General features: G+C 38.4%; 1 protein-coding gene across 1 annotated transcript in view; it reads right to left on the bottom strand.

Annotated features, from left to right (window-relative positions):
* The window catches only part of LOC131428035 (normal mucosa of esophagus-specific gene 1 protein-like), a 73,868-nt gene extending 60,854 nt beyond the window's left edge, over positions 1–13,014 (bottom strand). Inside the window, exon 1 of the mRNA XM_058591672.1 lies at positions 12,561–13,014. The gene's annotated coding sequence lies outside the window, so the exon portion shown is untranslated. The remainder of the gene's footprint in view (positions 1–12,560) is intronic.
* Positions 13,015–14,392: the final 1,378 nt, after the last annotated feature.

Here is a 14,392-nt window from a genome sequence, read left to right as displayed (position 1 = left end):
TGTTTAATGATTTTTTTTTCAAAATTCCAGAGATGAAAAAACGCAGCCACTAATAATCCTAATTGAATGCAACTATTAATATTTCTTAACATCTCAATTTAGTTGCCTCTCCACATAGTACTATAATCAACAGCCGCAAGTCCGAACACTTCAGCACCCCAAAAGACGTATCAATTAAGAAGAACTTAATTGAACAACTCAATTTGAGACAAATGCGTATGAAGTAAATACTGCGTTTCAAACTCACCGACTTAAGCGCGATGAAGGGCAAATATATAGGTCGAACATCAATGAGTCAATGAGAGATGATGCTACGATGCCTGACTATTCGAATATGATGTTATCATAAACCGTTTGGTATTCGAAAGCCAAAACATTCAAACTAAATATAGTTCCGTTCCGAACCAGCAACGTGGACCCAAGGTAGTAATCACAACCATTCACATAAACGTATTTCTAATTGGTAAATTTTTGTCGGGAATTGTTTAGAAATTTGACTCGCTGCTTCATATTTATATCAGTCGAATGCTAGCGATAAATTGTGCTAGGGCAGACTCGAAAGTACGTGTTTATTTAGGTTCACGGGCCTAAACCGGCAGTCTCATATATCGGTGTCTAGACTGAATCCGAATAGTGTTATTTTATTGCTATTATGAACTTGAAGAAGAGTGGGTAATCTGGTAATGTCATCTTGTTGGCACTATGATCCACCCTAAAAATTTTTCTTCGGCCTTAGGTAGACTGAAATGAGGTTGAATTTCCTACAAACCTCCCAATCAGGTGGTAATAACTGAATTATAACAACTGGAGTAATTTATTTCAAAACTATTTTGTAACAAATTTTTAAATATTTTTGCCTGGTAAGCTGTTAAAATAACAAAAATCATAACAAAAAAGACTAGCAGTATCAAAATCGTAACAGATTTTGAAACCTCTGTATCACAATTATTTTTGAATTTGAGTAGAAATGTTGAATTTGAAGAAGAAATTTATAACAATAGTTGTAATAAATTAGATAAAATAACGAATAGTCCTGAATAATATCATTTTAATGATTGATATCATTAATAAATGTATAAATTAGAAATAGGTTTTAGAAAACTATATTACAGCCAATTTTTAGCATTGTTCCAAACATAGATTGTAAAATGATTTTTTTTAATAAATGAATAATTTCTTCATTGATCTGGTGTATTCTTTTTGTTTTTTGATAGTTTTTTTATATCTCGATATAAAGCAACGGAAGAACTCATTTTGTCAATTAATGAACATTATTATGACTCTTGCAAATGGAAATAAAACATTATAATTGATTTTTTTATCATATTGACATCATAAGTTTTAACTTTCAACTGTTTTCATTTGGTAATTATCTCGAAATAACACAAATTGTTATACATATCAACCGTTGATATACTTGTGTAATGATTTTGTTATGTGCATCTGATCGGGTTTGAACCGCAGGCGCGAACATATAGTTTCACCGATCGAGGTCAAATTGTGCACAGGTATGGAACTCAAATGGAGCAAAAAAGTGATGGTTACCTTACATATTAGTCAAACTTTTCAACTCTTTTCGAAAACTAACATTCGGGAAACTGTCCTAAACACTTCCAAGCTGTCCGGAGTCTAATCATGGCGTCATTTTTCGTGAAAAGCAGAAAATTTGCTTCTAGACCCAAAAGCTTTTTCAAAACTAGTTTTGTTATAGGAAACATATTGTGTTGTCGAGTGTCTAATATCCTTCATTTTTTAGCCCAGGGGTCCATTATAGAGATGAGCAAACCGTTCGCGAACGGTTCAAAACTACTAGTTCTCTCAGAAGAATCAAATTTTACTAGAAAGGGTCTAGTTCTGCCTCTGAGTTGTTTCTTTTCGCATATTTGCACTTCCGCAATGCTAGATATTAACTTTTTTTGAATCTGTCTTGCCTAAGCTGATTAAGCATTATTCTGGCTGGGTTGATTGATTTACGTAATTTATTTTTAAAAATAAAAAAAAATGAGACTGCGTAAACTTTGCACAAACCCTCCCTCCCCCTCTTCTTCCTCGTAGACAAATGTAGACTTTCATTAAATCCCCTCCTCGCCCCAGACAGTTTACGTGATTTATGCATGACCCCCTTTAGATCATTATGACAAATCACAAAATTTTAGTACTATTGATTTATACGCCTCCTAGGCGAATTTTGAAAAAAAAATCTGAGTCTGATTCCTTTGGTATTAGGACACGTTATCAAATCAATATCAGCACCGCCTATGAGTATCTCATTCCATATTTTTAGGGATATTTGAGAATAATACGGGTTGAGTAAGTCGTTGCCGTTCACGCAGCCCATCTAGGATCGACACTCAACCCCTTACATATGTGGGCCTGAATTGCCTGAATTCTTGTGGTTTGGGGGCTAAATATGGTGAGTATGGGGGGTGGGGAAGCAAATCAAAGCCCAATTCGTTCAATTTCGCCATTGTTTTCATCGAATTGAGGCAGGCTGTTTTTGTTCCATCGAAAGCAATCGCGGCACCCACTTGTAAAAAACCTTTTTCATGCTCAATTTTTCATGAAGGACAGTAAATACACTTCCATATGATATCTGTGTCATCTCAGCAATCTCACGGAGCTTCACTTCACGATCTTTCATTATAATTTTTGTCACTTCACTCACATTTTCCGGTGTAACGGCTTCCACAGCGTTCTGCGTCATTTGTGTCGGTACGACCACGTTTAAACTCGGCGAACTACCGAGAAATCGTTGCTTTTGATGGACAAGAGTCCGGATAACATTTTTCAATCCATTGTTTCGCTTGCACGGCGTTTTTACCCATTAAAAAACAATGTTCTATCAAAACACGAAACTCGGTTTTTCCATTCTTTAAACAAACTACAAAATGACTTTACTCCAACCTCGATAACTCAACTGTTTCTGGTCGGATCGACTTAAAATTTTGACCCGTTTCAAGCAAAGGTTAGTACTCTAGAAAGACGTGGTTACTGGTTTACTACGAGCGCCATCTCTGCTTTAGTCTCGGGAATTATGGATCCATGTGTTATATCACGCCACACAATTTGATGACCTTCATACTAATCCCTGTATGACGAACATCTGGACCTAAGAGAACTGCATGTGTATTAAATGGACAAAAATAATAATGTTCCATATATAAAATTTTACAATCCATTGAATTAGTCAAAGATAACAACATCGTGCGTTTAGTGGAGCAGTATTTTTGAGTCTCAGAATTTACCAATGATAAAACCCTTTCATCAACGGTAACATCATTTGAAACCATTGTACGTCATGGGCCTCTCACAAAAAATACGTTAATAGTTTCGACCCGTGTATATTTTTGTATACTGACGAATAAAATAGTTTTCGCTGTAACAAATTTACTTTTTCTTTGTTAGGCCCAAAGACTACATTGACTTCTCATCCCATGTAGTCTTTGGGTCGGAAAACATTTTTTTACTTCTAAAAAGACGGAAAATTCATTACTAGCATTATTATGCACCCTTTCCAACTATTAGGAATAAATCATGTCTGTTTTGTGGTTTTCATTCTGGTAAGCAACATAACACATGAACTGAAAAGTCCCGGGCCTAACAAAGAGAACACAACTTTTTTGGTTCAAAATTAACTTTATTCATCAACGTAATCTCCATGAAGAGCAACTCAATCATTCCAGCGCCGCTCTAACATTTCAATACCACTTTTGAAGAACGATTTATCTTTTGCCTCAAAACAGGCCTCAGTTTCAGCGATAACCTCTTTATTCGTGCGAAATTTCTCACGAGCGAGCATTTTTTTCAGGTCTGCGAGCAGAAGACAGTAGTCGCTTGGAGCCAAGCCTGGCGAATACGGTGGATGTGGGAGCATTTCGAAGCTCAATTCATGTAGTTTTGCCATTGTTTTGATTGACTTGTGACTTGTGTGTTGTCTTGATGAAACAATTTTTTTTCTTTGCCATATGCAGTCGTTTCTTTGGAATTTCAGCCTTCAAACCCCACATATCGGCGCGAAAATTCCGGTTTGTTACGTTTAAACATAGCCAAACACTGCTCAGAATCAGCAACACGTTCTCGTTTTTGGGTTTTTGGAGTGAGCAAACGGCACCCACTTTGAACAGAGCTTTCTCATAGTCAAATGCTCATGCAATATAAAGCTAACACGTTCTTTTGATATCGTTACGATGTCACCTAACTCACGCAACTTCACTTTTCGATCATTGAAAACGGTTTTGTGAATTTTTTTTATGATTCTGCCTCATTTGGACGTCCATTGGGTTCTGCATCATCGGCGTCTCTACGAACACGTTTGAAGTCAGCAAACCAACGTTTTATTGTCGTTTCTAATGGAGCGGAGTCTCCATAACGTCATTGCTTTGTTTGAACGGTATTTTTTTCCTTTAAAAATTAAAACACGAAATTGTTTTTGATTGTTCTGAAAAATAATAAAAGTAGCGTCACTCTTAGCACAATTACTCACAAACTAATGAATAGAATATCATGAGATTTGAGCAGCTGTCTTTCAAAAGTTAGTATTAACTGTGCCTGCAATAAAACTAGCGCCATCTATGTGTTAGGTCTGGGACTTTTCAACCCATGTGTTAATACATTGTGATAACGATCTTGAAAAAAGTCATATTTCATAAGTAATACTTAAAAAAGCTTAGGTGGGTGCTAATCGCCACCTCTCCTCGACGATGATCGTTTGAAATGGGCAAAAATTTTCGATTTTCCATTGGTCCATACTCGCACTGACGAAAAAACCCATGCATCATCAATCATAGTAAACCATGAGTCAACAGACAAATTTTTAACAGCTCTCCCAGCCGAACTCTAACCATGATGGTAAAAACAGTGAAGCAACTCCGCTCAGAACTGTGCACGCTCAAAGAACGGCACCTCGCCGCGTCGAAAACGAACATCGCGGGGCACTTTGTGGACGCCGGATACGTCCTTTCCGTTATCTACGACGAGACCTATCTCACTCTGAATGGAAACGACTGGCACTTCGTATTTGACTTTCTCCACGAAGCAAGTGAGCTCCGAGGTGAAGCTCATTTCCCACAACAAGTTCCCCAAGAAGGTGTTGCTGTCGAAGGGAATGTCGAAGCAGCTCTTCTTTCGCTACGGACTGCCCGCTTTTATTCATCAATATGTTCTCCAATTGTTCCAATGGCGTCCCGACATTTCTACATAACTTTTATACTAGCGTAAAAATGCTGCAGTTTCACTAATGACCTTTTTTTTTCCCATAAATACGTTTATTTCTTAAGGCAGTTTACATAAGTTTTTCTTCGCCGTAGCATCACTTTTACATAATATTCTTATCCTAATTTAATTCTAACATAGTCACAACGTTTTGAATTTATTAAAACATATTCTCTTATAGCTTAAATATCATCTTAGGTAACTCGTCATTAATTATGAAATCTACTCGGAAATATTATTTGAACCAAACGATTAACTTCTATAAATTATAAAATAAGCTGTTATTTTCAGACATTTTGTTGATAATTTCATAAACTGTTTCGAGTTTGTTTGTATCATTACATAATTTTTATTCTAATTTAGCTATTGGTTGAACTCATGGACGCAGCTGGGATCAGAACTAAGTCTTAAAAGGGGCCTTTATTAAATTGAAACTCCAATTTTCTTTATGAAATGATAAATAAGTTTCATGTATGAAAGGTCACGACAAGCAAGAATGTCTCGAACTGGGATATTGGATAGTCTACCTTGGGTACGCAAAGAATTTATTAGTTGAGATCTGACATCACGATACTCCACGCATGTCCAAACGACATGATCAATATCCCGATAACCTTCTCCGCAAGCACAATGATTAGTCTCGGAGAGCCCAATTCGAAGGAGATGTGCATCTAACGTGTAGTGATTGGACATGAGTCTGGACATCACACGAATGAAATCCCTACTCACATCCAGTCCCCTGAACCATGCCTTTGTCGATATTTTCGGAATAATTGAGTGCATCCACCGGCCCAGATCATCTCTATTCCAAGATGCTTGCCAGCTGGCAAGTGTTCTTTGGCGAGACGAGCTATAGAATTCGTTGAAAGCAATCGGTCGCTCATAAATTTCACCCTCAATAGCACCACAATTGGCTAAAATATCGGCTCTTTCATTGCCTGGAATGGAGCAATGAGCCGGGACCCAGACTATAGTGATTAGATAATTATTGTTCAATATGTCGTTCAGGCACTGTTTTATTTTGCCCAGGAAAAACGGTTCATTTTTGCCAGCAGCGTTTGAGCGAATGGCTTCAATTGCACTCAGACTATCTGTGAAGAGGAAATAATGGTTTGGAGATAATGTGACGATTACACTCAAACTATAATGAACTGCTGCTAGCTCTGCTATATAAACAGATGCAGGTTCTTGAAGCCTAAATGAGGCCGAAACATTATTGTTGAACATACCAAACCCTGTCGCTTCTTCAACTCGCGATCCGTCCGTATAAAACATTTTCTCAGAGTCAATATGCCTGAACTTACTTGAAAATATTTTTGGGATTTCCACCGAGCGTAGATGATCCGGGATTCCACGCACTTCATGCTGCATGGATGTATCGAAAAATAAAGCTGAGTCAGGGGCATTTAGGATGCTGACACGGATAGGAATATATCTTGAAGGGTTGATTTCCTGTGACATATGGTTAAAATATACTGTCATAAATTTTGTTTGAGATCGAAGCTCGACTAGTCGTTCGAAATTATTAATTACCATGGGATTCAGCACCTCACATCTTATTAGCAGGCGTGATGAAAGCTCCCAAAATCGATCTTTTAATGGAAGAACTCCCGCCAGAACTTCAAGACTCATTGTATGTGTCGAATGCATGCAGCCTAAGGCAATTCGCAAACAACGGTACTGAATTCGCTCAAGTTTGATAATATGAGAGTTTGCAGCGGAACGAAAACAAACGCATCCATATTCCATCACTGAAAGTATCGTTGTTTGATACAATTTTATTAGATCTTGCGGATGAGAACCCCACCAAGATCCTGTTATTGTTCGAAGAAAATTTACTCTTTGTTGGCATTTCGTTATCAGATACCTAATGTGTCCTCCCCACGTGCATTTGGAATCGAACCACACCCCGAGGTATTTTAAAGTTAAAACCTCTTGGATCATTCTTCCCATCATATGGAGCTGAAGCTGCGCGGGATCATGCTTTCTTGAAAAGACGACTAACTCTGTTTTCTCCGCAGAGAATTCGATACCAAGATGAACAGCCCAAACGGACAAGTTATCTAAGGTATCTTGCAATGGTTTATGCAGATCAATAGCTTTGGGCCCAGTAACTGAAACCACGCCATCATCTGCCAATTGTCTTAGTGTACATGGGGTTACTAGACAGCTGTCAATGTCATTCACGTAAAAATTATAGAGGAGCGGACTGAGGCATGAGCCTTGCGGGAGACCCATGTAGCTAATTCTGAATGTTGCCAAATCGCCATGTGAAAAATACATGCACTTCTCTGACAAAAGGTTGTGCAAATAATTATTTATAACCGCTGGAAGTCCATGTTGGTGGAGCTTGTCTGAAAGAACATCAATGGAAACTGAATCAAATGCTCCTTTAATGTCTAAAAATACAGATGCCATTTGTTGCTTTTGAGCGAAGGCAATTTGGATGTCAGACGAAAGTAATGCAAGGCAATCATTCGTCCCTTTATTTCTACGGAAGCCAAACTGAGTATCTGACAACAAACCGTTCGTCTCGACCCAAGTGTCGAGACGTCGTAGAATAATTTTTTCGAACAATTTTCTGATGCAGGACAACATCGCAATGGGTCTATATGAGTTGTGATTGGAAGCTGGTTTCCCCGGCTTTTGAATGGCGATAACTTTCACTTGTCTCCAGTCAGGTGGAACAATATTTTGCTCAAGAAACTTGTTGAACAATTCCAACAAACGTCTTTTTGCGAGGTCGGGCAGATTCTTCACCAAGTTGAATTTAATTCTGTCCAACCCAGGGGCGTTATTGTTACGAGACAAGAGTGCTATAGAAAATTCCATCATTGAAAATGGGTTATTAATAAAACCATTATTTGGAGGAGATTCCCGTATAATGCTCTGCGTAGGAACAGAATCTGGGCAAACTTTCCTAGCAAAGTCAAATATTCATCGGTTCGAGTATTCATCACTCTCATTGCCCACGTTACGATTTCTCATTCGTCTGGCCGTGTTCCAAAGAGTGCTCATTGAGGTTTCTCTTGACAAACCTTCGACAAAATGTCTCCAATAGCTACATTTTTTGGCTCGAAGTATGCTCTTGTACTTGGTTTCTAAAACCATAAGTTTTTCAAAATTCTGAGGAGTTCCTTCTCCCCGTTTTAGAAACGTCTTGCAAGCATTTTGTTTTGCGAGTTTAGCCTCTGAGCACTCTTTGTCCCACCAGGGGTTGGGAGGCCTTCTGTTAGTCGTTGGCCCAGGAAAGCGTTTAGTTTGGGATTGTTCTGCGGCCTCCAGAATCGAACAAACGAGGAAGTCACATTCTTCAAGTGGAGGGAGCTCTTCCATTGAATTCAAAATACTAGAGATTCTACTTTGGTATTTAATCCAGTCGATATTTTTTGTCAAATCATATGGAATACTAGCTGAATTAGCAATACATTTGTTACAGCTAATTGAGATGCTGATTGGTAAATGATCGCTACCGTGTAAATCAGGCAATATTTTCCAGGTGCAATCTAGTCGAATTGATGTTGAGCAAAGAGATAGATCTAATGCACTTGGGCGTGCAGGAGGTCTTGGGATCCGTGTCATGCTACCCATATTTAATACCGTCATGCTAAAATTGTCACAAATGTTTTGTATTAAAGATGATCTGCTATCATTGTAAACGGAACCCCACATCATTCCGTGCGAATTTAAATCCCCCAGAATCAATCGTGGAGCAGGAAGGGCTTCAACCATTTCATTAAGCTGTCGCTGTCCAACTTGTGCTTTTGGAGGAATATAAACCGAAGCTATGCAAATATCTTTGCCTTTAAAGTTTATTTGGCATGCAACAACTTCTATACTAGAAGTTGAAGGGATGTTTAATCTATAAAAGGAACAGCATTTCTTAATTCCCAAAAGCACTCCACCATACGGAGAGTCTCTATCGAGACGTATAATGTTAAAATCATTAAAATTTAAAGCTATGTTTGAAGTAAGCCATGTTTCGCATAAAGCAAATACATCACATTTTTGACTATGCAATAAAATTTTAAATGAATCAAGTTTTGGCATGATGCTTCGACAATTCCACTGCAGGACAGTGATTGTATCATTTGCGACGGGTGATAAATTATCCATCAAAAGATACAAAACCTGAGATAATTGGCCATTGAGCTGATAACTGCTTCAAAAAATTTCTAGCTATTGGAAGGAATGCCATTATGAGGGTCTTTAAGGGTTCAGGTATATTGAATGCTGAGAAAATCCATTCAACAATTTCCGAAAACTTCAGTCATCCTGTTGGTGGCTGTGAAATGGAGCCCACAGGATTATTACCTTTATCTGTGCTAGATCCTGGATTGGTTTGTGAATTTGACAAACCAGGAGGCACAGTCTTTGGTTTTGACTTTTTTTTGTTTAACACGGGGATCTTTTTTTGAAGATGAAACTTTAGGTGTCTTTTTTGGTAATTTGGAAGAAGACTTCTTTCTCTTAACTGACCCTTGGGTAGTGATAAACGAATTACCTTCACTATTTTCGTCAGAGTCAGAGTCCTCTGGTTCCTCTAGATTTGAAAACCCGTTTTCGGTTTCCAAAGGGGGGACATCAATGACCGTTTTAAGCATTTCTGCATATGTGCGCTTAGACCGTGTTTTTAAAGAAAGCTTAATTTTGTCTTTGTGCACTTTAAATGCAGTGCATACTGAAATATCCTCATGAGGACTTTCCCCACAATAAATACATTTTTCAATTTCCTTGTTGCAATCATTATCTTTATGAGGTCCTTCACACTTAATACATTTTGGTTTATTGCTACAGTAAGTAGCTGTGTGTCCGAATTTTTTGCAGTTCGTACAATTCATTACATTTGGAACAAAAAGCCGAACAGGGAGGCGAATTTTATCGACATAGACATGGGACGGCAACGCAGATCCGGCAAATGTCACTCGAAACGAGTCTGATGGGCGATACACTTTTGTTCCCTCTTCATAAACTACTGAGTACAGTTGTTTGCACTCCAGTATTTTCACACCCTCAAGCATAGAGTTCTTGAAACGACCAACACCATGCTTGAGTAAATCATCTACCGAAAGACTCGCTTCGGTAACAACACCGTCAATTTCGACATCTTTGGAGGGTATGTAAACTTTATACTCTTTATTGAAATGTTCCGAAGAGACAATATCATTCGCGTGTTTCAAATTATTTACCACAACACGAATTTTATCGTTATTTACTTTTATGATCTCTTTGATTGAAGAGAATCGTGATGTCAAACCTTTAGAAATTTGGTAAATGTTTAATGGCTTTGATATACGTCTAAAAAAGACTATCCAAGGCCCAGAAGAGCTCTCCTGATATTTTTTCGTTCATGGGGGTATAGGATTCATGCTAGGATTTACGTCCATGGATTCATCCATCACATTAAAATTTTTAATCAAACTTTAAAATAAAAAATGAAACCAACACTACACAGTACTCAATCAAAAGAAAAAAAGAAAAAACTTCTACCTTGAAATTGTTGTCTATCTCCGTTGCACTGCCGTGTAGATCCTCGTTGCTCTAGATGTTCTTGTTGGATGCTGATTGTTGGATGTGATGCTACTGCTACCTGACATCCAGCACCACTCGATTTCCGATTTACTTTTGTCTTCGCCAGCTGCAACCAGCGCAGGTCACCGGTGTATACCTGCGTGTTGTATGGCAGTGGAAAGACCGAGTTGTCTTGTCTCCTTCTTCCTTGTGCTCCGCACCGATATGCTTCTGCACCGAAGTGTCTTCGCACCGGTGTGCCTTTGCACTCTCCTGCTTCTGTGTGCCTTTGCACTCTTCTTCTTCAATGTGCCTTTGCACTCTCCTGCTCAGCACTTGTGGCTGTATATTGTGGCCTGGGTAGAGCTTGGGAAACGCCCTTTGTTGTTTCCTTCACCAGCTTGGCCCAGCACTAGGGCTCTCTTATGCAGCACGACTATACGTTTTAACGGCTGCTGCCAACAGGTCTCTACCTGTAGTTCAACCGTTGTCGTATTTAACGCGTGTAAACCAACCAGCGTTATTAAACTGTACGCTTATATACACAACCTTCTCGGTTGAACGGCTATTACTGAATGATACTAATGACCTTATCGTACGATATAAATGTCTTTGCATCAAGCTACTTTTTTTTAATCAGTGAACATAAAATACTCGGTGGGGGCTCAGTCTGGCGAATGTGGTGGTTGCGATAGCGATTCGATTTTCAATACATGGAATTTAGCCATCGCAACGATAAATTGCTTCTCTTCAGCTGTGAGAAAACGCGATACCCACTTTGCAAACATTTTTTTTTGCATATTTAAGTGCTGTAATTGTTGATACACTTCCATATGATATTTTTACGAAGTCAGCTTTCCCTCAGTTTTCATAACGAAGAAATGAACTTTTGAAACGATTTCCGGGAAACTAGAGCGTGGTGCATTGTCGGTGCTTGCACGACCACGCTTGAATTCAGCATACCAGTCAAAAACGGTTGATTCGCTTATCAAGTCATATCTTTACTTGCACAGTCTTTTTTTTCACTTCAAAACAGTGTTTTAGCAACACACGAAATTCTTCATTCGTAATTATTTTTTTTTTATTTTCAAATGTAGCGTCACTGTAAGCACAATAATCAATGAAATCTCAAGAAATGTTGACGGATGACATCAGAAGAATATCTTCACTCTAGAGGGATTTTGAATTAGTGACCCTATCAAACCGGAGACCTATTGACCCGACGTATTGAGCTCAAATTTCCACAATAATTGCTTGGAAGAAAATACACTGCAATACGAGAGAATCATTTCAACATCAATCAAGATTACGAATAAAAATTCTCTTATCCGAATTATAATAAAAAAATCAACTAATCTGTTTTATTACAACTTCAATCATGTCAGCATAATGTAACCTAAATTTAATTTTAGTAACCATGCGAAACAAACAAGATTTATGTGCTTGCGATCAGAACGGCTTCACGGTTTACTGTATATTTTTGTTTACATTCCACCTCCAAATAAATGGCATAAGGTATAAACTTCAATAAATTTATTATGGCCGAGAACGTTTACACTTTCACTCCATAATAAATGTGTTATTAACCAGTTTCAGATCAGTTTGTTGTTTGAACTTTTTTAATTAGATACTCTCCAAATTCCAGAACCATCTACGCGGAGCGCAAAATCAGACGAGCATTTTTGCTTTGAAGAACACGATTAAAATTTTATTTCGACTAACTGATAAAATCGATCCAAATCACACCGGTTCATCACTTGCGAAGACCGGAATTGGTGATAGCTCGAGGGAACTATCTCCATCCGTGGAAGTCCTCTCAAACACACTGATGTACTCACCTTCGTAAGGAATCCTGGAGTGGAGTCACACACAAACTTTCCCTTTGATACGACCTTTCGGCTCGGTGTCGAAGTTGCAAACTAATCAGCCGGGTTTCACCGTAATAGCTAAAACACCACCGCAGAAATCCGTTGAAGTACGTAGATAACGAGCCTGCAAAACTCACGTAGACACTTTTCGGATCAACACAGCGAGGTGTTAACTCAAAATATCACTTCTAAACTGCGTTTTTTTGCACTGTAGCAAAATGTTTATCGATATTTACGAATGCCGTAAGCAAATCTGGGATTTTATCGGTCCCTGACTTAATGGGCTGAGTCACAAGAACACTGTGGTTTCCTGAATGTATTGAGGAATGGGTTTCTTCACACTTACTTTATTTACTGCAGATTGTATTAAAATATCAACAAATGCCGATTCGAGGAGCTTTGCTGAAGCGTCCGGTTGTTTTACCGTTTGCCTAACGAATGACGACGCCGGGTGGGTTGTAGATTTTTTCGGCAGATTTTGAGCGAGCCGGGTGATGGGTGGCTTTCATTCAAGGATGGGAAAAGCGCCTACCGACAGGGACCAATCGTTGAGGGGATCGGTTATGAAGACTTTCAGACTTTATTGCGTTGGTCGGAAATTTTCTTGATGAAATGTTTTGGTGAACATTTCTTTTTAAAGGAATCACGTTAATTTGTACTGAAACCAACTGATTGACTGATGTCTGGAAATATAAAGTATTCATTTGTTGATTTATATGCAATCATCCATCGAATCCAATTGATTTCACTCGATAAAAGATTCAAATGAGAGATCGTTCAATTTCATTTTTTTTTATTTTTATTAGGATCAGACTTGCGGTTACTGTAATGACGTACGTAGGGTGATGGGAGTATTTTTGTAAGATAATATAGAGGAACCATTTTCTGAACCATTTCATAATAAATTCTAGTTTATTGGTCTTGTTAGTTGATTACCACACATACGAGGTGTGACAATTAAGTAATGAGACAGATTCCATGAAAATCGCATATTTTAATTTTTTTTCACAACTCACTTTCGAAGTAGTCCATTTGGGTAACTATACAACGATTGCAGTGCGAGTTTCATGCTTCTTAACATTTCTGGAACGCTTCGATTGGGGTGTCAGTCGTGACGAAGGTTACAAACGATGGTTGAGCGCATCCTGTTGACTTGTTTCCGCAATCTTTCGAAAAAAAAACAACTTTTGTTAAGACACCAACTACACAAAACTAATATTTAATAATGAAATTATTTTTGTCACGATAATTTCTCGTTTCGGACCACTGTGCAAGCGCGGCTATAAAATCAGACGCTTCACTTATTTGTCACACCCCGTATAACTTCGGGGGAACGGGTCATTTCGCCGAAAGTCGTTTCGCCGAATACCATTTCGCCGAAAGTCGTTTCGCCGAATACCATTTCGCCGAAAGTCGTTTCGCCGAATACCATTTCGCTGAAAGTCGTTTCGCCGAATACCATTTCGCCGAAAATCGTTTCGCCGAAAGGGTTATTTCTCCGATAGGGCCATTTCGCCGAAAGGGTCATTTTTTACGAAAGGGTAATTTTGAATACGTAACATAATTTATTAGGAAACTGCAAATACTGGTTATTCATCAAAAATATCTATTTGTTTTTATATCTTCTGGATAACTGATGTGGCGCAGCCACATAACCGAAGCTAAGATGGCTCGGCGGCAGAAAGTTTTTTTTGGGAATTTCGTTCTGAGGATCATTAATAAACCTACAAAAATTATTCAAGTGTCTGGATCATTTCAGAAGTACGATTGTAGGTCAACAAAACGGGAGTAAAAATAATTGT

Source organism: Malaya genurostris, chromosome 2 (genome assembly GCF_030247185.1).
Source record: "Malaya genurostris strain Urasoe2022 chromosome 2, Malgen_1.1, whole genome shotgun sequence".
NCBI lineage: Eukaryota > Metazoa > Arthropoda > Insecta > Diptera > Culicidae > Malaya > Malaya genurostris.
This window is presented reverse-complemented; position numbering and strand designations above follow the sequence as displayed.